Genomic DNA, 27,741 nt, shown 5'->3' with positions numbered 1-27,741 from the left:
GCAAAAACTAAACAGAGAATTACTGAAACTAACACATTATAAACCAAATGGACCTAACGATATTTACGGAACATTTCATCTGAACATGAAAGAATATACCTTCTCTGCAACTCATGGAACTTTGTCCAAAGCTGACCACATACTCAGACACAAAAAAAAGTCTTGACAGATACAAGAAAATTGAAATAACTTCCAGTATCCTATCAGATTAAAACTTGATACCAACAACATAAAACATAAAAACTCAAAGAAACTTAACAACTCTCTACTGAATGAAAAATAGGTCAAGACTCATTGCATGAGTTGGCTGTTTGAAACCTGGGGCTTATGCAGGGACGCTTGGCTCAGCCTGGGAGGAGGGGACTGGACCTGCCTGGACTGAGTCTACCAGGTTGATCTTAGTCCTCAGGGGAGGCTTTGCCATGGAGGAGGTGGGAATGGGGGTGGGCTGGGGGGAAGGGGAGAGGGGAAGGAGGGGAGAGAACAAAGGAATCCGTGGCTGATATGTAGAACTGAATTGTATTGTAAAATAAAATAAAATTAAAAAGAAAAAGAAAAATGGGTCAAGACAGAAATAAAGAAATTAAAGTCTTTCTAGAATTCAATGAAAACAACACAACATACCCAAACTTATGGGACATAATAAAAGCAGTGCTAAAAGGAAAGTTCATTGTACTAAGGGCCTAGATAAAAAATTGTAGAGCTCTCATACCAGCAACTTAACATCACACATGAAAGCTCTAAAACAAAAAGAAGTAAGCACACCCAAGAGGGGTAGATGAAAGAAATAATCTGAGGCTGAAGTCAATAAAAATGAAGCAAAGAAAACAACACAAAGAATCAATGAAACAAAGAGTTAGTTCTTTGAAAAAAATCAACAAGATAAGCAAACCCTTAATCACACTAACTAAATGACAAAGAGGATGTCCAAATTAACAAAATCAGAAATGAAAAGGGAGACACTGAGGAAATCCATAGAATCATAAGAACATACATTAAAAACCTGTACTCCACCAAATTGGAAAATCTAAAAGAAATGAATAATTTTCTCAGTAGGTACCACTAACCAAAGTTAAGTCAAGGTCAGATAGATAATTTAGATAGACCTATAAACCCTGGTGAAATAGAAGCAGTCATTAAAAGTCTCCCAACCAAAAGAAAAAGAAAAAGTCCAGGACCAGATTGTTTTACTGCAGAATTCTACGTGACTTTCAAAGAAGAGCTAACACCAACATTGTACCAGGTTTTTTCTTTTAGGCCACCAACTATCTCCCAAACCATGACACAGAGATTTATTACTAGCTTTGAATGTTCTGGCTAGCTTAGGCACGTTTCTGGCTTAACTTAAATTAACCTGTTTCTCTTTATCTACCTTTTGCCTCAGGGCTTGCTACCTTTCCTTCTTCTGTATAGCTTACTTTCACTGCTTCTTCTGGCTGGCTGGCTGGTGTTAGCTGGCTTCTTGCCCCAAGCATATCTATCATTCTCTCTTCTTTCTTCTCGATTGCTCCTCTTCCTTCTCTCAACCCTAGATTTCTCCTCCTATTTATTCCCTCTGCATGCTAGCCCTGCCTATCCTTTCTCCTGCCTTGTTATTGGCTGTTCAGCTTTTTATTAGACCAATCAGGTGGCTTACGCAGGCAAGATAAAACAAATGCAACACATCTTTACATAGTTAAAATAATATTCTCCAACACAATATTCCTCAAATTATTACACAAAATAGCAACAGAAGGAACATTGCTCAACACATTTTATGAGGCCCCAGTTACACTGATACTCAAACAACATAAAGACTCAACAAAGAGATAATTACAGACTAATTTCCCTTATGAACATATATGCAAAATACTCAATAAAATACTTGTAAACCAAGTCCAAGAATACATCAAAAAGACCACCCACCATGATTATGGAGGCTTCATGCCAGACATGCAAGGATGGTTCAATATACAAAAATCAATAAATGTAATCCACCATATAAACAAACTAAAAGAAACCACATGATCATCTCTTTAGATGCTGAAAAGGCCTTTGACAAAATCCAACACCCCATCATGATAAAAGTACTGGAGAGATTAGGGACACAAGGGACATACCTAAACATAATTAAGGTAATTTACAGCAAGCCTACAGCCAACATCAAATTAAATGGAGATAAACTCAAAACAATTCCATAAATTTAGGGGAAAAAAGGTCATCCACTCTCTCCTTATCTATTCAGTATAGTACTTAGCTAGAGCATTAAGATAACTAAAGGAGATCAAGGGGATAGAAACTGGAAAGGAAGAAGTCAAAGTACCTTTATTTGCAGATGACATGGTAATATATGTAGTGGGTAGCTGTTCTATGACCCTGAAGCACCACCCCTAGAAAGGAAGCAGGTCACTGCTCCATCTGCCTATGACCTCGAAGTACATGCCCCTTGGGTGTGGCCTCTTGGTGACCCTTAGACCTGAGGCACATAGGCATTGGCTCTCTCTTTGCTCCATCATGGGAAATGGATGTGAGACAGTTTTTTGCTTATTACAATATAAAGCATATTACAGGTATACCACATAATCCTACAGGTCAAGCAGTTATAGAAAGATCAAACAGAACTCAAGGATATGCTAAATAAACAGAAATGGGTAACAAAAACCCCCTGAAATAGACTGCATAATGCTCTATTAACTTTGAATTCTCTCAGTGCCAATGAGAAAGGAACAACAGCTGCAGAGAGACATTGGATAATAGAAAAAAAAACTACAGAATTAAATCAGCCTATATACTTTAAGGATGTGCTGACCTCAGAGTGGAAACCAGGATATGTGTTATGTTGGGGACGATGTTTTGCTTTTGTTTCTACAAGAGAAGATAAGCTGTGGGTACCATCAAAATTGATAAAGGTTCAATTTGAAAAAGAGAGACCTCTTAATTAGAGGGGGTGATAGTTCATCAACCAGCATGAACATCCAATTTAAACTAACTTGTACCAGTAACACATGCCTTTTCATTTAATCAGATAATAACTTGCCAAAAAGGAACATCCCCAAAATTAGTCTTGGGGAAAGGTTTTTGTTTTTGTCTTTTAGGAGAATGAAGGTTAAGGAATCTGAAGAACACAGGACAAATGAGACAACTGAAGAAAAGGGACAAATCATCTATCCCAGGAAACAGAGTGAAATGGCGTATGGGTATATCATCTAAAAATTTTTTATAAGTCTTCCTAAATGTTTATTTCTGCTCTTCTCTAAAGAAGTTTAACACTATTTGTCTTCTAATATTCTCAGTTCAATTAAAATTTAAAGCTGACTTTGGAGTTGGAGAATGGCTCTCTCCTTCTTTAAACTCAAGCATGTTGTTAAAAGGAAAATGCAAACTCCCTGTATCATGCCAGAAGAAAAGAGCCATCTTCTGCTATGGGACAGGAGAAAAGCCAAGTTAATTAAGTAACTATTCTATTACTAATCTCAACTCCTTGATTCTATTCTGATTCTTTAAACTTTTCTTAAAGTATAAATTTTATATCAAAATTTACAAGATTAATATAGATATAGATATACATTTTAAACTTTGTTAATATATGAATGGTCATATAGAGTACTAACTAATTCTAGAAAAAAGGCTTCAATTAGCTGCATATATATGTCTTTGTGTTCAAGTCTCTTAATCAGTTTTCTGCAGGAAATCACGGCCAGGCCTAACATCAACTGAAGTCTCCAGGAAGAAGATGGGGCCCCACAACAACAACAATTCCACGTGGACAATAATAATATCACTAAGCTGACAAACATCATCTACAGATCAGCTTTGAACTACAAGACATGTCTGCTCCTGGAAGTACCAATCTACTTCAGAGAAAATATGGGCATTGAAGAAACTGCATATGGAGTTAACTTTCATTGTGGCAAAAGTTAGCCACTGGACAACAAAGTATCCTCGAATCAACAGGACAAAATGGACAGAGAGGACATGAAACAAAGGACTACCAATTCTTGCCAAAACAAGTGTGGTTATGGCTTTATCAAAAGGCATCTTCTGAGGCCAGGACAATATGGCACCATCCCTGAAGTGGCCTTTGCAATCCGGAAAAGGTACAGTGCCCTTTTCTTCGAAGGCAGCTAAACAGGCAGTGGGCCGATGGCTTCTGATGTGCAATGGAACAGCAGCTGAAACAGTTATTCTTGAAGAGTAACTAAGCTCACACCTCTCAATAGTAGACTGGCATTTAATAGAGGGATCTGGAGAAGAACGGGATGCTGAGATGAAGCCATATATACACAGCCAAGAAGAATAAACAGCTGAATTCAAAAACTATCAACAATTTCCAGAATTTAAAATCCTGAATCATGACATGACACTAGTGGAATTCAGGTGTTTCTGGTACATGGACTGCTCTCACCCAATGTGAGTTTGAACTGTTGACCTTGTGTACATCCTACTGAAAGACCCCAGCATACTTGCTTAGACTAACGCCATTTTGAGCAAAGCCTGAAAAGTACGGGGAAAGTTCAGTTAGAGGACATGGGCACAGGAACAAACAGGGTATCTGCGGTCGGCCACCTGGCCCCAGAACAGGGAACTAAAAGGTCAGAAAAACAACTTGTACCCTAGATAAGAGCCAAGTCAGCAGGCGTGTCGAGCTCGGGGAAAAACCACGAACTGTCCTGAGTTTGAACCTGGCCTCATATGAATCGTCCAATCAGAACCCTGTAAACCATGCTTCTCGCTTCTGTACCCGCCCTTCTGCTGCCCGACCCTATAAAAACCCTCCACTCCAGCCCATCGGCGCGCCAGTCTCTTGAGCCTCTTGAGTGACTGTGTCGCCCCGGGTACCCGTGTTCCTGAATAAAGCCTCTTGCTGTTTGCATCTGACTTATGGTCTCGGTGTGATCTCTGGGCGAGGGTCTCTCCAGAGGGAAGACTACCTTCGGGGGTCTTTCACTACTTCACAAATGAGTCTGTCAGATACGCTAAGCCTATAGGCTGAAGATGATGCCCCAACACTGCGGAGAAACCTCAGATGACTGTCCAAGCAGCTGGCTGTTTCTGGCAACTCACAATTTTTTGGAAGTTGCTTGCATGTACTTCCTGTTTTTATTTTTGTTAGCTGATATTATTTCCTTCTTGGGTCTCTGAGGGAGTTGAAGATTAGTTATAGTTGAAGATTAATTAGAATAGAAAGGGAATTAGATACAATAGGATAGATAATGGAATTATTTTCTCTGAATTTGTCAAATACAAATGAACTGAGCCCTTGAATCAGACTAATGACTCTTTTCAATGAACACTTGTTAGTAAAGACATATAGATAAAAGGGTTTTTACTGTGTGACTTACTGTGCTACACTACAGCTTCCATGACGAGGTTTTTCCCTTTTTTTTCCTTTTTTTTTTTTTTTTTGATTCTTTTTTCTCTTAAATTTTATTTTATTTTATTTTGTGGTGGGGGTTGCAAGGGCAGATGGCAGATATAAAGAAACAGGGAAATAAATGGGATCAAGATGCATGATATAAAAGACAGAAGGAATAAATAAAAAGAAAGTAAAAACAAAAATAAAAACAATGAAAAAAGAATTTAAGACACTAGATATCAAAAAAAACAAATATTCCTATTTTAAAATGTGGTACAGATCTGTCTTAATTAGGGTTTCTATTGCTTCAACAAAAAACAATGATCAAAAAGCAAGCTGGGGAGAGGAAAGGATTTATTCAGCTTATACTTCCATATTGCTGTTCATCATCAGAGTCAGAACAGGAACTCAACAGGGCAGAATCCCCGAGTCATGAGCTGATACAGAGGCCATGAAGATATGCTGCTTACTATCTTGCTTACTCTGACTTGTTCAGCCTGCTTTCTTACAGAACCCAAGACCACCAGCCCAGGAATGGCACCACTCACCATGGGCTGGGCCCTTTCCAATTGTTCACTAATTAAGAAAATGCCTACGACTGGATCTCATAGAGCTCCTTGCTCTCTGATGAGTCTAGCTTGTGTCAAAATGACACAAAACCAGACAGTATAAGATCTAAACAGAGAGCTTGTTTGGAGGTTCTAGCAGGGGAACGCAGCTACTCGTATACCCTTGACCGAAGACCCGTCCTCCTCTATTCGGGGAAGGTCGTCCTCTTCGACCGAGCGCGCAGCTTCTGGAGGGATGCACATGGAGCGGTGAGGGAGGAAGGGGACACCCGCCTAGCCAGCCAGATCAGCCGAATCAACCCTGGCGATCAATGGGGTGACAGATGTCGCAGCCAGGTCCTGGGCTCATTGCATGAGTTAGCTGATTGAAAACTGGGACTTATGCAGGGACACTTGACTCAGTCTGGGAGGAGGGCACTGGACTTGCCTGGACTGAGTCTATCAGGTCGATCCCAGTCCTTGGGGGAGACCTTGATCTGGAGGAGGTGGGAATTGGGGGTGGGCTGGGGGGAAGGGGAGGGGGGCAGGAAGGGAGAGAACAAGGGAATCTGTGGCTATTATGTAGAACTGAATAGTAATGTAAAATTAACAAAAAAGGGAAAAAATGGGTTACAGAGCTAAACAGAGAATTCTCAACAGAAGAATCTCAAATAGTTGAAAGACATTTAAGGAATTGCTCAACATCCTTAGCCATTAGGGAAATGGATATCAAAATGACTCTGAGATACCATCTTATACCTGTCAGAATGCCTAAGATCAAAACACTGATGACAGCTTCCATTGGAGAGGATGTGGAGCAAGGGGAACTCTCCTCCACTGTTGATAGGAGTGCAAACTTGTGCACCCCCTTTGGAAATCAGTATGGTGACTTCTCAGAAAATTGGAAATCAATCTACCTTAAAACCCAGTGATACTGTTCTTGGGCATATACCCAAGGGATGCTCAATCATGTCACAAGGACATTTGCTCAATTATATTCATAGTAGCATTATTCATAATAGCCAGAACCCAGAAACAACCTACATGTCCCTTGGCCAAAGAATAGATAAAGAAAATGTGGTACATATACACAATGGAGTATTACTCAGCTGTAAAAAACAATGACATCATAAAATTTTCAGACAAAAAAAGATCTAAACAGAGAATTCTCAATAGAGGAACCTCAAATGGCTGAGAAACACTTAAAGAAATGGTCAGCATTATTAGCCATCAGGTAAATGCAAATCAAAATATTTGAGGTTCCATCTTACACCTGTCACAATGGCTAAGATCAATAACAAAGTAAGAGCTCATGCTGGCAAGGATGCTGAGCAAGGGAACATTCCTCCATTGTTGATGGAAGTGAAAACTTGTATGGCCACATGGGAATCAATATGGTGGTTCCTCAGAAAATAAGGAATCAATCTACATCAAGACCCAGCCATACCACTCTTACGCATATACCCAAAGGATGTTCCATACTACCAAAAGGACACTTGCTCAACCATGTTCACTGCTGCTTTATTCATAATAGCTTGAAACTGGGAACAATCTACGTGTTATTATTACATATATGTATATATACATGTGTGTATATATATATATATATGTAACCTGTTGAGTCCACTTTTGTTCTTTGTGTGTATATGATTTCAGAAGTGACCACTGTGCCTCAGATAAACAATAAGAGGATATTCTCTGAGAGAGGCTAATTTTCCTTATTCTAACAGGTCATTAGTTACCTGTAATCTTTTTCTAGGGGAGATACCCCTTCCATGCTAGTATGTCCACTGATATTGCCATTGTTCCAATCTTGTTTATGCAGCCATTTCTAGTAGAGACTGTTTCATAGCATACTTTCTGGTATTCTGGCTCTTACAGTCCTTTCACCCCCTTTTCCTCGATGTTATCTGAGCCACAGATGCTGAGCTGTGATATAGATGTATCTACTGGGGATTAGCACCCCACAATCGAACCATCTCTGTATTGTGTACAGCTGAGTTTTCTGTGGTGGTCTACATTTGCTATAATGAGAGGCTTCTTTGATTGGGCGTGATAGCTACACTTATTTGTGGGTATAAGGATAAAATCTAGACTGTAGTAGGGAATTATGCTCATCATCAAAGTGGTGGTAGTAAATTCCTTTCCAGCTTTGTGACCACCCTATCCCCAAGAACCTGGCTAAGTTTTCAATGCCAGATATGCTTTCCCTCCTATTAAGTGGGCAGGCCTTAAGTCCAGTTAGACAGCTGTTGGTTACCAACCACATGTGAATGTCACTTATTGCATCTTTATTCATATTTTACCATGATGGTAATTGTCATGGTTCATGGGTATTTCTTTCCTCTACTAGCAACTTGAAGAATAGTTTCTGGAACCACGGTGTGTAGACAACAGAAAGGAAGCTTTCAGGTAATATCCAGCTCAAGTCACCAAATTATGTTTCCCAAGAATGAGGTGTCTTCAGCAACAGAGACCCTAAACCCCTGAGTGATAACTATAGGCTACATTGATAGTCTATATTGTTTGGGGAGTCCCTTTGGGACTCTTTTGGGGATAACCCTAACCAAATATTCAAAAGGAGGTTTCTCATGCCTGGTACCAAGGGTTTTGTTAGCCTATGGTTCCTGTTGGGAACGTTGTCAAGCCACGTGGTTGAACTTCCTTTAAGAATGTGGGGGGGAGGGAATCTCAAATGGCCAAAAGACATCATCTAATGATGCTGAAAAGCCTTGGACAAAATACAACACTCCTTAATGATAAAAGTCTTGGAGAGATCAGGGATACAAGGGACATAACTAAACATAATAAAAGCAATATACAGAAAGCTTATTGCCAACATCAAATTAAAAGAGAGCAACTCAAAACAATTCCACTAAAATCAGGAAAAAGACAAGGTTGTCCACTCTCTCCATACATACTCAATATAGGACTTGAAGTTCTAGCTAGAGCAATAAGACAAATAAAGGAAATCAAGGGGATACAAGTTGGAAAGGAATAAGTCAAAGTATCATTATTTGAAGATGATAAGATAATATACAGAAGAAAAAATCTACCAGGGAATTCCTACAGCTGATAATCACCTTTAGTCAAGTGGCTGGATACAAGGTTAACTAAAAAAAAAAAAAAAAAAAAAAAAAAAAATCAGTAGCTCTCTTATATACAAACAACAAATGGGCCGAGAAAGAAATCAGAGAACCAAGACTCTTTACAATAGCCTCAAATAATATAAAATATTTTGTTGTAACTCTAACCAAGCAAGTGAAAGACCTGTATGACAAAAACTTCAAGTCTTTGAAGAAAGAAATTGAAAAAGATATCAGAAGATGGAAAGATCTCCCATACTCATGGATCAATAGGATTAACATAGTAAAAATGGCCATCTTATCAAAAGCAAGCTACAGATTCAATGCAATCCTCATTAAAATGCCAACACAATTCTTTACAGACCTTGAAAGAACAATACACAACTCCATATGGACATGAGTGGGAGTAATGAAGGGCAAAGGGCAAGGGAAAGAGAGCCTGTGGGAGCGGGAGATCCCAGCTGGATCAAGAACAGAGAGGGAGAACAAGGAATAGGAGACCATGGTAAAGGAAGATCACATGAGAAAAGGAAGAAACAAAGTGCTAGAGAGGCCACAGAAATCCACAAAGATACCCCCACAATAGACTGCTGGCAATGGTCGAGAGACAGCTGGAACTGACCTAATCTGGTGATGGGATGGCCAAACACCCTAATAGTTGTGCCAGAAACCCCATCCAACTACTGACGGATCTGGATGCAGAGATCCACGGCTAGGCCCCGAGTGGAGCTCGGGGAGTCTAATTAGTGAGAAAGAGGAGGGTTTATATGAGCGAGAATTGTTAAAACCAAGGTTGGATAAAGCACAGGGACAAAGAGCCAAACGAATGGAAACATGAACTATGAACCAAAGGCTGAGGGGTCCCCATCTGGATCAGGCCCTCTGAATAGGTGAGACAGTTGATTGGCTTGATCTGTTTGGGAGGCATCTAGGCAGTGGTACTGGGTCCTGTTCTCATTGCATGAGTTGGCTGTTTGAAACCTGGGGCTTATGCAGGGATGCTTGATTCAGTATGAAAAGAGGGGACTGGACCTGCCTGGACTGAGTCTACCAGGTCGATCTCAGTCCTCCGGGGAGGCTTTGCCCTGGAGTAGGTGGGAATGGGGGACGGGCTGGGGGGGAAGGGGAGGGAGGCAGGAGGGGGTAGAACAAGGGAATCTGTGGCTGATATGTAGAACTGAATGGTATTGTAAAATAAAATAAAAGGGAAAAAAATCCAGGATAGCTAAAACAATCTTGTCAACAAAAGAGCTTCTGGAAGTATCACCATCCCTGATCTCAAGCTCTACTATAGAGCTATATTAATAAAAACCACATAGTATTGGTACAAAAACAGACAGGTAGATCAATAGACTCAAATTGAAGACTCAGATGTAAACCCATATACCTATGGACACCTGATTTTCAACAAAGAAGTCAAAACCATACAATGAAGAAAAGAAAGCACCTTCAAAAAATGGTGCTGATCTAACTGAATGGTGGCATGTAGAATGCAAATAGATCCATATCTATCACTCTGCACAAAACTCAAGTCCAAATGGATCAAAGACCTCAACATAAACCCAGATAGACTAAACCTGATAGAAGAGAAAGTGGGAAATAATCTCAAATTGGCACAGGAGACAACTTCCTGAACAGAACACTAGCACTAAGATCAACAATTAATAAATGGGACCTCATGAAACTGAAAAGTTTCTGTAAGGCAACAGGATACCATCAATAGGACAAAACGGCAGCCTACAGAATAGGAAAAGATCTCACAAACCCATATCCAACAGAGGGTTGATTTACAAAATATATAAAATAACTCAAGAAACTAGATATCAACAAACCAAATAATCCAATTTAAATGGGGTACAGATCTAAACAGAGAATTCTCAACAGAAGAAACTCAAATGGCTGAAAGACATTTAAGGAATTGCTCAACATCCTCAGTCATCAAAGAAATGTAAATCAAAACATCTCTGAGATACCATCTTACACCTGTCAGAATGGCTAAGATCAAAAACACTGATGACATCTTATGTTGGAAAGGATGTGGAGTAAGGGGAGCACTTCTCCACTGTTGGTGGGAGTGCAAACATGTACAGCCACTTTGGAAATCAATGTGGCATTTTCTCAGAAAATTGGTTATCAATCTTCCTCAAGACACAGCAATATCAATCTTGGGCATATACCCAAAGGATGCTCAATCATACCACAAGGACACATGCTCAATTGTGTTCATAGCAGCATTATTCGTAATAGCCAGAACCTGGAAACAACCTAGATGCCCCTCAACTGAAGAATGGATAAGGAAAACATGGTACACTTACACAATGGAGTATTACTCAAATGTAAAAGAAAATAATGACCTCACAAGATTTACAGACAAATAGGTGGGACTAGAAAAAAATCATTCTGAGTGAGGTGACCCAGACCCAGAAAGACAAGTATTGTATGTACTCACTCATAAGTAGTTATTAGGAGTAAAGTATAAGATTACCAACCTACAATCCACAGCCCCAGAGAGACTAGGTAACACAGAGGACCCAAAGAGGGATGCATGGATTTCCTTGGGAAGGGGAAATAGAAGAGATCTCCTGGGTAAACTGGGGGTGGAAAAGAGGAAGATGGAAGGATGGAAACTTGAGTGAGCAGGTTGGGCAGGCTGGGTGCAGGAGGTGGGTTGGGGGCAGGAACAGAGGGGGAGAATAATGAATGAAAGAGACATCTTGATAGGGAGGACTATTTGGGGGTTAGGGAGAAACCTGGTTCCAGGGAAACCCCCAGGAATCCACAAGGATAACCCCAGCTAAGACTCCTAGCAATGATGGAGAGTGTCTGAATTGGCCATCTACTGTAATCAGATTGGTCATCAGAGATACTCTATCCAGTAACTGATGGAGTTTTCATTTCTTTATTGAATTCAATGACTCATTCATCATCCAATAGTATGTTGCTTAATTCTATGAGTTATGTAAGTCTTATTGTTTCTTTTGCTGTTGATTTCCAGTTTTATTTCACTATGGTCATATAGAACACAGACTTTATCCAATTTTCTTATATTTAAGAGATTTTTGTATCTTTTACATAATATAATTTAGACAAAGTTCTATGGTATACAAGAAAATTTATATTCTGCAATATTTGAATGGAATATCCTATATGTGTCTATTATGTTCATTAGTTCAATTATCATTTAGCTCAAATGTTTCTGTGTTTATTTTTTTGTTGGATTGACCTATTGGTGAGAGTAGGATATTGAGGCTCCACCACTACTCTAATGGTATTTTCTGTGTTTTACTTATAGTAATATTTTTCATGAAATTTAATATACTACGTATATATTTAAAATAATAATGTCCTCTTGGTTGATTATTCCATTAAATGGTAGGAGGTGACATTCTTCATTTCTTCGGACTGATTTTGGCTTACTTCTCTTTTATCAGATAGAACAGTGACACCTGCTTTGTTTCCTAGGTCCATTTGCTTGGAATACATTTCTCCATCCTTTCACCCTAAGGTAGTGTCTGTTTTTTATGGTGAGATGCATTTCTTGGAGGCAATAGATGGTTCTTGCTTTTTAATACAATCTGCTGCCCTGTATATTTTGACTTGAGAATTAATATTTTATTTTTTATTTATTCCTATGTTTTTGTATTTATTCCTGTAATTTTGTTGATTTGCAGTATTTGGCATATTATGATTGATTATTTACATAACTACCTTTAAATAGCATTTTTTCCCTGCAGCCTCATGAATGTGATTATCTTTCTCCTTTGGTCCAAATGATCTCTTTAAGTATCTTCTGTAAAACTGATTTAGTGGTCATAAACTCCTTTATCCTGTTTTTATTATCAACATCTTTTTCTTCCCATTCTGAGAAATAATTTTGTTGTCAGTTATTGTGTTTCGAGCATAGAACATGCCATTCCAAATCCTCCTGGCTTTTAAATTTTCTACTGAGATACCAGCTGTTATTCTGATGGGCCTTAATTTATCGGTAGTACTTCTCTCTTGAAACTTTTGATAAACCTTTGTTTCACATACTTAGTGTCTTAAGTATAATACTATTTAGGAATGTTTTATTGTAGTCTTATCTGTTTGGTGTTCTAAATGCCTCCAATACCTAGAAGGACAGCTTTCCTCCTAGATTTTGGAAAATTACGTGCTGTGATTTTACTTAAAATGCTGCCTGTGCCTTTTATTGTGTAATTATTCTCCATTTTCTATGACCATGATTTGTATATTTGGTCTTTCACAGTGTTTGATAGATATTGAATGCACTATATATCATATTAATTTATCTTCATTATCATTTGAATGTGCCAATTTCTCTACCCTGCCTTCAAGCTCTCATATTCTGTACTGCAACTGATTCATTTTATTGGTCAAGCTTCCTGTGGAGCATTTTATTTGACTTATTGATATTTTCATTTCCAATATTTCATTTTAAGATTATCTTTTTCTAGTATTTTACTGCTTTACTAAACTCTACTTTCCTATTCCCTTTTTATTCCCCTATTTCATTCAGTAGTTTGAGTTCACTTCAATTTCATTCAGTAGTTTATTTTGTCCTACTTTGTTTCTCTGAACATACTTATATTCATTCTTTCAAATTCTTTGTCTAAGATTTCCTCTAATTTGCTCTCACTGAGAGCAATTACTGTGGAATTAGTCATTTTTGAAACAATAATATTATCTTGGGATTTTGTGTTTCTTGTGTTTTGCATTGAAACTTGCTTAATTGAGGTTAGGTTATTGGTTGGTAATTTTGTGGGGTTTTTTAAATCACTATCTGTGGACATGTTTTTTTCCTCTGGTAGACTGGTGTTCAGGACAACAGATGCAATCCCTAGTTCTTTACCAAGAATACAATACAGTGTTCACAAACAGTAAGCATTAAAATGTGGTATCAATATGAACCATAACAGTCAATAGTCATCCCCTAAACTCTAATGAAGGAAAGTACATAAAATATTAGTTATTGTGAGTAGGAATGGAAAAGATAGAGGAAAGAAAAGTAAATATAAGGGGAGAAGAGTAGATATAAAAAAGGAAATGAGGTAATTTAAGTTAAAGATAGAATGAAAATAGAAAAAGGTAAAGAAATACAATTAGATAACCAAAAGAATCCCAGCTCTGCAGAGCATGAGACACATAGATCCCCATAAACCAGGCCAAAATATGTCCAAATATATGAAAAAGAAATGAACAGAAAAGAATAGAAGAGGAGAGGGTAAGAAGTGATCAAGGCCAAGCTGGGCTGCTAACATGGCACTGAGTATTTAAAAAGAGAGAAGAGGACCTGAAGAGATGCTAAGCAATTAAGGGCACTTGCTGCTCTCACAGACAACCAGGTTCAGTTCCCAACACGTACACTGTGGCTCACAACCATCCAGAACTCCAGTTCCAGAGGCTCCAATATCCTCTGCTAATGTCCATGGACAACAGGCTATGCATACATGCTGGCAAAGCACCTACATATATAAAATACAAATAAGAAAAAATTTTAAATGTAATTAAAAATAAAATAAAGGGGGAATAAATATGAAGGAGAGTTGAATGGTTCCAAGTTCTAAGACACCTATCACATCCCTATGTTGAATAATAGTAGGTGTTGGTCCCATCAGTGTATTTTCCTTCACATGGCAAGTCACACATATTGGTCATAGCTCTGGGTTGTTCCTCAAGGGTTCATTTTCAATGGTGCCCTACCACCACCACAGTGGGCCTTCCCATAACAAAAATACTGCTTAGAGCCTGTGCCTGTGTTTCCCTGAGACTGTGGTTCCAACCATGTTTCCACCATACTGAATACTGCTCTATAAAGTTCCCAGAGACCTTTGTCCATCATTTCCTCCTCAAATAGCTGTTATTTCATTTTAACTCTTTTATTTTAAATTTAATTTTAAATTCTCTGGAGTTAAATTAAAATTTAACTGTTAATTGTTAATTCTCTGGAGATTCTAGTACACTATACCTGTGAGTTATCTAACAATTTCCAGAAATTGATGAACTAGTTTGTGTGTGTGTGTGTTATTAAAAAAATATTCTATCAGTCAGTGTGCGTCATGATGTTTCCATACATTGACAATGCAGTATGTGTGTATTTATTTTAGTGCCTTAATATATTTTTGATGTGGTATTTTGCTAATGGTTAAATGAACTGTTCTCTTAAAACGCTGTTCATTGAAAGGGTTTGTTAAATGATTTACACTTGTTATAAAATAGTACATGAACGCCGGGCGTTGGTGGCGCACGCCTTTAATCCCAGCACTCGGGAGGCAGAGCCAGGCGGATCTCTGTGAGTTCGAGGCCAGCCTGGGCTACCAAGTGAGCTCCAGGAAAGGCGCAAAGCTACACAGAGAAACCCTGTCTCGGAAAAAAAAAAAATATATAATAAAATAGTACATGTGAAAAAAAAAAAAAAAAAAATATTCATTTTACATACCAACCACAGATCCCCCTCTCATTCCCACTCCATGCCCCCCCCAGCCTCTCCCTCCCAACCTACCCTTCCACACACACTCCTTCCTCCAGAAGGGTAAACCTCCCATGGGGGTGGTCAGCAAAGCCTGGTATATTCAGTTGAGGAAGGACCAAGCCCCTCCTTCCTTCATCGAGGCTGAGCAAAGCATCCCACCATAGGCAGTAGGCTCCAAAAAGCCAGCTCATACACCAGGGATAGATCCTGATCCCACTGCCAGGGCCCCCTCAAACAGACCAAACTACACAACTGTCTTCTGTATGCAGAGGGCCTAGTCCGGTCCCATACAGGTTCCACAGCTGTCAGTCTAAAGAATAAACTAGATTTGTATGGTTGTTTTATTGGAATGTTTGGTTTCCTGTGGTTAGTTTGGTTAGTTATTTGTTGTCACACTGTGACTTAAATCTCGAGGAGCAGCCTGAAAATTAGGTAACTATTTTACCACTGGGCTACATCTGAATATATTGGGCTAGAATCTGTTGTCAGAGTTTTTCAATTAGCAATAATCGCGCCTCGGATAAACCTCATTGGCTATGATACTGCCACTGCGCAAAGCTTGTTGTCAGAGTTTTTAAAGTATGTCTTTAGTCAATGCAGGACAAATTTCAGATGAAGTCTATAAATTAAGCAGAAGGAAAATGGGGAATGAACTCATTACCATTATGGCCTGGCTTGACTTCTGTAGAATCAAAGATATAAAAGAATTGGAGGCCTACTTGCTGAACAGGAAGTAATCATTTCAGAATAGATGCCATGATTTACCTGATTCCAAATAATTCTTTAGGTTGCTACAGATTTCTTTTTTATATATTTTTTAATTTACCATCTTTATTTTTTTTAACAGTTTAACATCATGCACCCCAATTCTGCTCACCTCCCAGTCCCCTCATATCCTCCCATCCACCACCACCAAAGAAAATAAAACATAGAGAGCAAGCAAGCAAACAAATAAAAACAAGAACAAAACAAAATAAAACAAAAAACAACTGTAACCAAAAAAAAAAATCTTTACTTCTCCTTCTTTCCTGCCTCTCCAACACCTCTTCATTCATCCTGGTGGTACTGGGGCCTTGGTGTGTCAAATAGTATACCCTTTTGTTCTGTCAGTTTTACTAGCAAATGTTCACTACAATGAGTCACTGGTCTGGTTTAAGGTCTCAGGTTTCTGGTACACCATCCTCAATGGATCCTCAGTAGAACTTCTCTGGGATATCCTGTGGCCACCCTGAGTCTTGGAGACCCTGCAGGTATTATTAGGACCAGTCTCTTCTCGAGCTGCAGTGGGTCCTAGATGGGTTAGATGCCTCAGGCAAGGGGGCAGAGGACTGCAGATTTCTTAAAGAAAACCTTGGAATATATCTGAATCCTCATAATTACTCTTAGTGTGGAATAATTGATTAAATTAAACCTAAATTATCATACCAAGAAAATACCTTGTTCTTAGAATTTCAGAACCAAATATATAGGTTCTTAAGCTACCCTGAAATTACCAGCAATTGTCCAAATGATGTTCTAATCTACTAGACCTATTTAAAATTCAAAATTGCTGAAATTAAAAGCAAATATCACATTTTTAAACATCAATTAGAATCATCATTCTAAATATTAAACATCAATTGAAGCATCTTTCAGCATTGTTATAGACATTTATTTGAATAGGACATTAGTCCTTTAAAATTAACCCAAAACACTGGCATCTAAAACCATCTACTGCTAAGAGGTAGTTAGTGTTAAGAGGTAAACTAGGTTCTTATTGCTGTTGTGATAAATTGTCCCAAAGCTGATGGCTTAAAACAACCTAAATTTCCTCTCTGATGGTTCTGAAGGCCAAAACTCCACAGACATTCTCAGGGAGCTGAAGTTTGGAAGTTGACAAGGCTGGTTCCTTCCAGAAGCTCTCAGGCAAGACAGTTTTCTTGTACCTTCCAACTTCTAAAGGCTAAAAGCATGGCTCTATTTCTCAATACATTCCAGTATCTTGTTACCTCTGTCAGATACCCCAAACTATTGTCAAATCCTTCCACCTTCTTCATGTCAAAGACCATCATAATGATCCTCAATAACTTCTCATCTTCAATATAGTCAAACCTATACTGAAGCTTTACTGTGAAAGGGAACCTATTCACAGGCGTTGAGGATAAGTTCATCTTTCAATACCGTTACCCAGTCTATCAAGATGATAATGAGAGAGAGAGAGAGAGAGAGAGAGAGAGAGAGAGAGAGAGAGAGAGAGAGAGAGAGAGAGAGTTGTATGGCCTGAAATGGAACTTGCCACCAAACCTGACAAACTAAATTCTGTCCCCAGGACTGGAGTGGTAGAAGTAGAGAATCTACTCCTAAAATTTGTCCTCTGGCTATGCTCATTGTGGCATATGTGCCCTCCCACACAAACACAAACACATGAATAAATAAATTTTAAAAGATTAGCGTGGTGGGACTTGAGATGGCTCAGTGCTTGCTGCTCTGTAGAGAACCTGAGCTCAGTTTCCAGCACCCACACTGGGCAGCTCACAAGTACCTGTAATTCTAATGCAATACCTCCCTCCGACCTCTTCAGGCACCTAAATGCTACACACACACACCACCACACACACACACACACACACACACACACACACACACACACACTGCCACACACACTGCCACACACACATACACACACACACACACACACACACACACACACACACACAAATAAATCATTTTCTCCCACACAAAAAGAAGACACTGTGTTCTCTGGTGATAGGAAATGGAAGAAGGAAATGGTTTGCTGAAGAGATAGAGGAGGGAAATACACCAAGCAGAGCCCATGCAGAAGGCACTAAGGGAGGACTAAGTCTTTTGATGGAGCATTTTGCAATGGTGAAAGATGACGGAGAACAAATAGCAAGTGTTGTCAAATATAGGGAGATATGGAAAAACTCATTAATTGCTGTTGTGTTTACAAAATTGTACAGGCTGTTTCAAAAATAATTTGATACTACCTTCTTATGCTAAACACACAGTGTTACCATATAAACCAAGAGATGTCAACACAACACTCAACCCAGTAATAGGAAACTACACACTCTTCCCAATTGTTCTTAGAACACCCTACAATATATATCATTTGTTAGGTAAAAATAAATAAATAAACCTAAGCCATTTAAATCACCTTCTAATTACAGAGGATAAAATCCATGGTTAATAATATTAGACTATTTGAAAAATTCAGTAATGAATAAAAGAAATAAAACATACCTTAAAAACCACTAGATCAAAGGAGGGTTATTTGAAAGTACTGTTAGGTAACTGTTTCTTAAGGAAAAAATTATATCTGAACATGCCTACTCTTCATATATGTATCTCAGATCCACAGCCCTAGAATTCTACCTGAAGAAACTGGGGAAAGAAAACTAGCAAATGGAAGAAAACAACAAAGATAGTGGATGAGGGGAATGAATTAGAACAAAGTTTAGGGACAACTATGTATGAAAATGCCATAATGAAAATGCTATTACTTTGTTTGCTAACTTAAAATTTACTTTTAAAAAGAGTAGAATAAAATAGAATGTAGAAAAACAATAGGAAAAAATTAAGAAAATCACTGAAAAAAATCAATCTAATTTCATTGTATAACCTAAAACACAGCAGCATGTTGGCCTTTGTAAGAATCCTGCATGGTAGCACCACTCATGATAAGACTACCAGAGATGCATTTTGAGTAGTTATATCTTTTTATACATTTCTTTTTTAAAAATCTCCAGAAAACTTTGTGCATCTCTAGGAAAGATAGCACACCTGGCTCCAGGCATCTAGTAAATATCTTCAGAATAAATACACAGAAATATTGAGACAGCATGTAAGGAGTGACAAGGTGGGCAGCAGGGTCTCGGTTCAGTCCCTGCACTGATCCTGGCTATGCCATGAAACAACTCACTCCTCTGCGCCTCGTTTCTCCCTCAGTCAGCAGACAATGATAGGTGAATTTTTAAAAAGATTAGATGATGTAGGTGCATTGTAAATATTATACAAATTATACTTTGTTAAAGCACAAAGTTATTGAGTCACAAAGTTGATTAAAAAAAAACAGCTTGTATAAGACAACACAGTTCAGCAGACTGACAGCACTCCTCTAGTACGGCAGCGAGGAAGACGCAGTTAATAAATACAGCTCTTTCCCAGCCGTCTCAATATTGGTCTCCAGGCAGTCCAAGAAGCAGGAAACTTTAAACTGACTTTTCCTCTTTGTTGTTTCTATTACCACTCATGAAAACAGCAGCAGGATTCAATTCCTGCTCTAGAGATTTAACGGGTTCTCTGCCCAGAAATCTTTCCCCACAGAAATAAAAGTCCATTACACAGTCCTAAATCTTTAAAGAGTCCAATCTTTAAACGACCTACTAACTATAGAGCATATAGTTTTATCTGAGACATGTATTATTCTCCAGATGGGTACTATTTAATGACCAGAGTTAGTGCCCAGGACTAAGACTTACTTTAGTTTCAGTTATCATCATACTAAATCTTTAAAATGCTTTAAATTTCTGTTATGGAAAATCAAGGAATCTTTCAGTCAGTTATCTCAACATTCCACTAGTTTCTAGAATCTGTCAATTTTTGTCCTGCTTCAGATTTCTGTATCCATTGTCCTATGTCAGGAATACTTCTAAACCACTATCTAATTAACGCAAGTAGCCTTCCACTTTATCAAACTGTGCATTCCCTTCTGTGAATTCATCACTTATTTCTTGCTGATATCTTCTGTATCTCCAACTACAACAAAAAGTTCCATATGGCAAGAAATTTTTATCTAATATGTAGTGGATGCTAAACAATTACAGTTGAATAGATGGGCAGATGGATGAATGAATAGACAGATACATGGATGGCTTTCGTGTAATTTAATTTCTTATTCCCTAAGTATATTTGAATATATATAAATAATTGGTTATCAATAAAAACCTTTAAGGTAAAAATGTATTAAGTATACTATAAGTAAATGTAATAAGTATATAACAAGTATGTTACATTTACCATAATATTTACTAAGAATATAATAGAATATATTTACTAAAACTAAAATAAAATATTCTAGAATATATTTACTATGTATATTACATTTACTACAAATAAAATGTAATAAGTATGTAATAAATACATTATAGTTACTATAATAGAAAAATATAACATTTAGAGGATGTTACATGATGATACTTGAAATTAAAATAACTTGGTCACCTTCAAAATAAAATTAACCATAAAATCCACATTACTAAGTACTGAAGCTAATTAAGTTCTCACAGTGCATTCTTGGTATGTTATAACTGAAAGCTATAAAGAATTATAAACATTAAAAACAGTATCCCGTTGATGTTTTGATTTACCTTTCATTGATAAATATGTTGGACATATTTCCATATCCCTGTTGGTCATAAATTGAGAAATATCTGGGTCTTTTGCACAGTTTTGAGTAATTTGTTTGTATTTTTCCCATTGTTTTATTTAGTCCTTCACACATTTTAGACATATTTTATTATATGTATGGTTTCTGAATGTTTTGTCCAATTTTAGGTCTTCTACTCACTGCATTTATGTTTTTCTCTTTCCTATATAGAAGCTTTCTCTAGTTTAATGCAATCCCAATACATATTCTGGCAGGGGGCGGGGGGTTGCTATTGCTGCTGCTAAGACAACATTTCACTTTATAATGCAGTCTGGCCTTGAACTTAATATGTAGCTTAGCCTAGCTTCAAACTCACACCAATCCCTCTGCCTCAAGTGCCAAGATTACAGGCAAGAGCCACCATGCATAGGTCTAATGCTATTTATTGAAGAGATTTTCTTTCTTTCCATTGTATTTTACTGATCTCTTTGTTAAGGATCAGTTGACTCAAAATCAGTGGTTTTATTTATAGGGTTCCTATGTTATTTCTTTGGGTTATGTGTCTTTTACCTTCAAATACCATACTGCTGTAATTATGGTAGCTTTGAAGTATACTTTGAAATCAGAAAGTATAAGTCATCTAGCTCTTTCTTTTTACTGCAGAATATTTTGTTTACATTAACAGAATGAGAGATAAAAACCATATAATTCTCTTGATCAATGCATAAAGTATTTGGTAAAATTCAACTTTCTCTCATGATAAAAACTCTCCACAAATTAATTATAGAGAAAATATGTTTCAATGCAGCAAAAGTAATATATGCTAGTGCATATTTAAAACAATAATCAACAGTGAAATATAAAGTTTTTCTGCCAGGTGGTGGTGGCACATGCCTTTAATTTTTACACTAGGGAGGCAAAGGCAGGTGGATCTTTATGAGTTTGAGGCTAGCCCGGTCTACAGAGCGAGATCCAGGAAAGGCATAAAGCTACACAGAGAAACCCTGTCTCTAAAAAACAAAAACAAAAAACAAAAAAAAAAGAAAAAGAAAAAAAGCTTTTCTTCTGAGACTGGAAACAAGATCTGGATACTTCTATTCAATGTAATACTAGAAATTCTAAGCAGGGCAATTAGGCAAAAAGAAGTCAAAAGCTTCCAAGTGAAAATAAGAAAAAGTAAAACTGTCCCTATTTGCAGAAGTGATTTTATATACAGAGGAAATCTTAAGACTTCATACACACAAACACATACACACACACACGCACACGCACGCGCATGCTAGTAACTGTCTCCAAAAGAAACCAAGAACATGATCTCACATATTACTAAAAACAAAATATCTTGAGGATAAATTCTACCAAAGAAATGAAATACATACACAGTAAAAAGTATAAAATATTGATTAAAGAAACTGAAAAGGGCACAAACTAATGCCTATATTCATTAATTGGAAGAATTTCTATGTGAAAAAAATTAGCAGCCTACAGGTTTTGTGCAATTCCTACAACATTTTTCATAGAAGTAGAAACTTAAAAAATCTTAAGAGCCAAAGAGAACAGCACATAAATATTAACATCCATACATATAACCTGAGTCAAAACTAATAGAGCAGAGTACGGTTTTGATCACAGGACACATTACTTATATAATGAATGTGAGATTAAGGTTTAAAATTTGCCAGTTTTTTTTTTCCATTTCCCACTTCATATCTCCCATACCCTGATAGTCCCTGCTCTCTAGATTTCCTTCCCCTCCCTCTGAATGGTCTCTGTTTACTTTCCTAGTTTCTTCAGTTACTCCAAGTTATATACTCATATGTGAATGTTTGGAATTAGAAACTAATGTTATGACAGAACATGTGGCATTTGTCTTTCTGGGTCTGGGTTACCTCACTCAATGCAATATTTTCTATTTCCTAGTTCCATCTCTCATCTGTGAATTTCCTGGTTCTACTTTTCTTTATACCTAGATAGTATTCCATTTCATACATGAACCACATTTCATTATCAAATCATCAGTTGAAGAATATATAGGTTGTTTCCATTTTCTAGCTCTTGTGACTGAAGTGGCAATGAACATGGCTGAGCAAGTATCTATGGTGTAGGATGCCAAGTCCTTTGGACATATGCCAAGGCGTTACAAAGTTGTGTCATGTGGTAAATTTATTTTTAACTGTTTGAGAATTCTCCATACTGATTTCCAGAATGGCTGAACCAGTGTGCAACCAAACTATGGTGAATAATAGCTCCTCTTTCCCCGCATCTTTAGCATCTGTTGACAGTTGTTTTGTTGCTCTTAACTATTTTCACTGGGTAAAATAAATCTCAAAGTTGTTTTAATTTGCATTTCCATAATTGCTAAGGATGATTAACATTTTCAAGGTATTGCTGAAGACATTTTTGTTTCTTCTTCAATGAACTATGCAGAGTTGGGTAGATTTAGTTGGAAAGGAGGAGGTAAGACAGCACAGGAAAAGAGGGAAGAAGAAGGAATAAATAACACTGTGGATGTTTGGAAAATCCATTGGGAATTTTTACTATTTTATATTTACCTAAAATTAATATATAAATATATGTGCATATATGTATATATAGTTTAATGATCCCCCAAGAGTCATTGACTATATAAGAAAAATCCCAGCAGCAAGCATGAGAAATCTCTTTGAGTTGTTGGTCAGAGGAGCCCAAAAGACTACAAGAACAATACAGAATATTATTGTTGCCCTTGGTTAACTCCTACAAATTGAAAGTCAGTCCCTATTGCTGAAGACACCATGAACTCAAGACACAGGACTTGAAAGAATTGAGCTGGATCTTACTCAAATGGCTTTTTCCTGAGAACTAGCTTTAATAGTACTGGAAGGTAATACAAGCTGCCAAGTGTCAGTAGTCACACCTAGCTGTGATGCCTATGAACCACAATGATCAGCATGGCAATTAATCTCTAAAGGTACAAGAGGGGCACTTATATCTTGGTGGTAAACAACAGCTCTCTAATTGAACTTAAGGTCCACTATACAGAAAGGTAATTATGCCTGGTCCTAAAAATCTACCCAACTGCCCACGGCTACTGGGGACATAGAACTTAAAAGAGAACCTACCACTGCCACTTTCCTAAAAGGTGTAATTCCTAACTGCACTCAAAATACTTATCCTTATATCCACAGAGAAGTGTAGCTATCAACCCTCATCAAAGAAGCTTTTATTTTCCAACTGAAGGAGACAATTACAGAAAGTAACTGGTCAAAATACAAAGAACAACTGACTGTGGGTTGCCTCAACTGATAACATCTATAGCACAACTCCCACACCTAAAACTCAGAGAAAGGCAGAAAACATTTAAGAGCCAGAGGACCATGAAGTCTGCTGCCAAATAGTGTCCTCTATATATAACCAGGAAGCTGTGTTCTTGAAGTCTCAATAATATGCTTGCTTAAACAAAAACCTCAGTAATGACACCACCAACTTGCCAACGTGAATGACTTGCCAACGTGAATGTGTGAAAGATGAACTATAGTCAATTAAAGGAGAATTAATCTTCCCCCAGTGATGAGCCCTCTAATTGTTTACCCAATATCATGTAGTCAGTGCTTAAAACACACACACATGAGCAACACTAAATGGACTCAGCAGGTTGTGTGTGAATGTGTGTGTGTGTGTGTGTGTGTGTGTGTGTGTGTGTGTGTGTGTGTAACAATAATAATTAAAGAAAAAGAGGCCATGAATTTGAGAGGAAATGGAGGTTGAAGATATGGAAGGGGTTAGAAGGAGGGGAAGTAGGGGTAAATTATGTAAATACAGTACATAGATATGAAATGTTTTAAAATAAACCTAATTTAATTACAAAAACCGACAACAGATAGGCAAGGATTGATGGGGTCTTTAAAGCAAGAATGCAATGGGCCTCTTAAAAGAGATATTAAAATTCCAAATCACTGTTTCTGAACTTTTGAACTTTCTGATGTCCCTACTTTTTCTTCCCCTACTGTACTGTTTCAACTTCCTTCACCATAGATTATATGATCCTGCACCTGTCAATTCCCTATCTGCACTTCAGCATGATCTTAGTTTTTAGCTCCAGCTCCTTCCTGAATGCACAAGTTTCCTTTCTCCTCACTTATCTGGTACATTTGCAGACCTTTCTTACCATGCTTCTTCCAGAACCACTTTAATTGGTTCAACAGACATAGTGTCTGATAGTCACAGTACTTTAGAGGCATAAAAATATTTAATTTTAATTTCTTTCTTTAAAATTATAAAACAAAAATAATAATGTAATAATAGCAAACAAAATAATTAACCACATTCATCTTTATAGCAATGCAATTACACAATATATCTTTTAATATTTTATAGAAAAAAAACAACAAATTTCACAATCCTAGGGTAAAAGACATTAAAATCAGCCCTGAATTCTTTGGAATCTGCCCATCTATAGATCCCTCCCTGACTCAAGCAGATCTGCTCTGGCCTCACCTAAAACCAGAGGTCAATGAATGAATATTCACTTCAAATCTTTATTTATAATGGTGGATTTATAACTTTATAAATTTATTAAAACTTATTAAGTTGACATTTAAAGTGGATTTTATATATACTTGAATAAAATTAACCTTTTTAAAGTGAAATGAATATTACAAACACAAGTGTATATAACAGAACAAAATGATGAATTTCAGATGAGTATACTTGTTTGGGATTCTGAAAGTTTACTGACAAAACTGTACTGGAACAAGTTAAACTTTCATAAATCCTAACATGTTTATGTACATGTAATATGAACAACATTCAAATACAGAGAAAGACTAGCATCAAAAGTGACAAAATGCTCTATCTGTGAAAATAACTGTAGAGCTAAAACACTAACTCACTATAGAATAATTAAGGAAGCCTGGATACAATTACGTACAGGAAGGATATTAAACTTACAAAAGATATTTCTGAAAGCCACAACAGAAGAATAAGAGCACAAGAGTAATTGGAACCACATCCACACCCACTTCCTTGCTCTTTACCAATATCATCTAAGGACACAGTATTTAGATGCTGACATTAGACAATCTTGAGTGAACAACTTTAAATCATATTAAGACTAAAAGAAAATCAAAAGAATTTTATGACAAGGGTTAAAAGTTTATAGCTTTGAAACTACAAAATATTTGGTGCCCACTACAAACCACATCCCGGGCACCATCATGTCTCCACAGTGAACTCGCTGAAATGGTTTTGTTGTGGTTGAGGCAATCATCTCTGAGTTAATAATTAGCTACTATTCAAATCAAGCATAATTTGTCTATTGTAAAGTCGATCACTTTTAAGAGAGTTCAAAATCACATTTTTAGTGGCTGACATTGAATGTCATTCATCAGCCTATATAATGTGATCAAAACAAGTAGTAGTTTTTGACCACTGTATGAAAAAAGTTATTTTCCAGGCAGCTGAAACTAAAAACAAGTGCTATGTGCTAAATGTGGGTGAACAAATATTTATATTAAAAATAAATAAAAGGAATACTTCTTTTAAAAAGAGGTTTCCTATCATGCTACTTTGAAAAATATCTAAAAATAACATTTCTCATATATATAAAGCAGATTTTAATAATTTTGTGGTTTTATTTTTAGATCTAGACTCTACATATGTTTTTTAAATTGAAAGACAAAGTGAAATTAATCAATATTCCTCTATTGTGAAAAGTTGTAGATATAATAATAAAATAATTATGTTAATATGTAACTTTTCAACCTCAGCACATATCTAATCCTGGGAAATATATTGCACTAACCAAATAAGCCAAATGACAGCCATCAATAGAATACTTTCCAATTTGCAATGTTTTTTCACATCTTTTATTGTATTTCAACTTCAAACAACCATGTATGCCAGTACAGTAAATATTTATGGATTATCTACTCGATATCCATAGTCCCCTTAGTCAAAATAATCTCATATAATTCTTTGAGGCAACACTTCTTACTGATTTAACTTAAAGCCGGCTCAATATGAAGAAATTCATGCCTGGTACTGTAAACCTAGGCAACCTCCTATGGCTGGAGATGTCATAGATCCTAGAGAAAAACCTACTACTACCATTTTCCTAAACCAAAATGATTTCTAACTGTATTCTAAATACTTGTCCTTATACCTACAAATAAGTGTAGCTCTCAGCCATCATCAAAGAAGATTCTTTTATCAGCACATGAAGGCTATTACATAGATTTGCAACTGGTCAAAATGTAGAGAACAAGTGACCACAGGGTACCCATCCCCAGTTGGTATTATCTAAAATGCCATCCCTACACCTGGGGCTCAGGCAAAATTATGGATGAGGAGGAAGAGTTTAAGAGCCTGAGGACCAGAACACCTACAACTATATAGAGTATTCAAGACATAACAGTGCTGTTATGATACCAGTCATATGAAGGCAGAAACAGAAAAAAAATTGCAGGAGGCTCCAACTGGAGAGGGAGGAAAGAGGTCAATACAGAAGGAAAAGGAAGGAAGGGGACAAATAACACTAAGATTCTTTCATAAATCCTTAAGGAATCACATTATTTTATATTTACCTAAAATTAAATATAATGCTTTCAAGTGTGTGTCTATGTATGTATAAAACACACATGCACACACATTATATAATATATAGAGAAATATAGATATAGATAAAGTTATGCCATTTTGGCTGACAAAGCTCCCCACAAGAACTATACACTTAACAAAAACCCTAGTACTCTGGCCATAAGAAACTTCCTTTCAAGTGTTTGGTCAGGGTGGTCCATGTGTCTCTGAAGACAATATAGGCTACTGCTGTTGCCCTTGGTTGCCTCTCAGAGCTTGAAGCTAATAACCTGTTGCAGAAGACACTGCACACTTAAGGCACAGGACTCAGATGATTAAACCTGTACCTAAACTGAAAGTCTCCTTCCTGCAGTCAAACT

The 27,741-nt window shown here is 37.2% G+C and overlaps 1 protein-coding gene and 1 pseudogene across 4 annotated transcripts in view; both read right to left on the bottom strand.

Annotated features, from left to right (window-relative positions):
• The window catches only part of Sugct (succinyl-CoA:glutarate-CoA transferase), a 737,591-nt gene that overhangs the window by 595,326 nt on the left and 114,524 nt on the right, over window positions 1-27,741 (bottom strand). The gene's annotated exons all lie outside the window — the stretch shown is intronic.
• LOC114685935 lies at window positions 15,829-15,998 on the bottom strand (annotated as a pseudogene).

Source organism: Peromyscus leucopus, chromosome 5 (genome assembly GCF_004664715.2).
Source record: "Peromyscus leucopus breed LL Stock chromosome 5, UCI_PerLeu_2.1, whole genome shotgun sequence".
NCBI classification, from domain to species: Eukaryota; Metazoa; Chordata; class Mammalia; order Rodentia; family Cricetidae; genus Peromyscus; species Peromyscus leucopus.
Note: the sequence above shows the minus strand (reverse complement) of the source record. Positions and strands in the feature narration are given on the sequence as shown.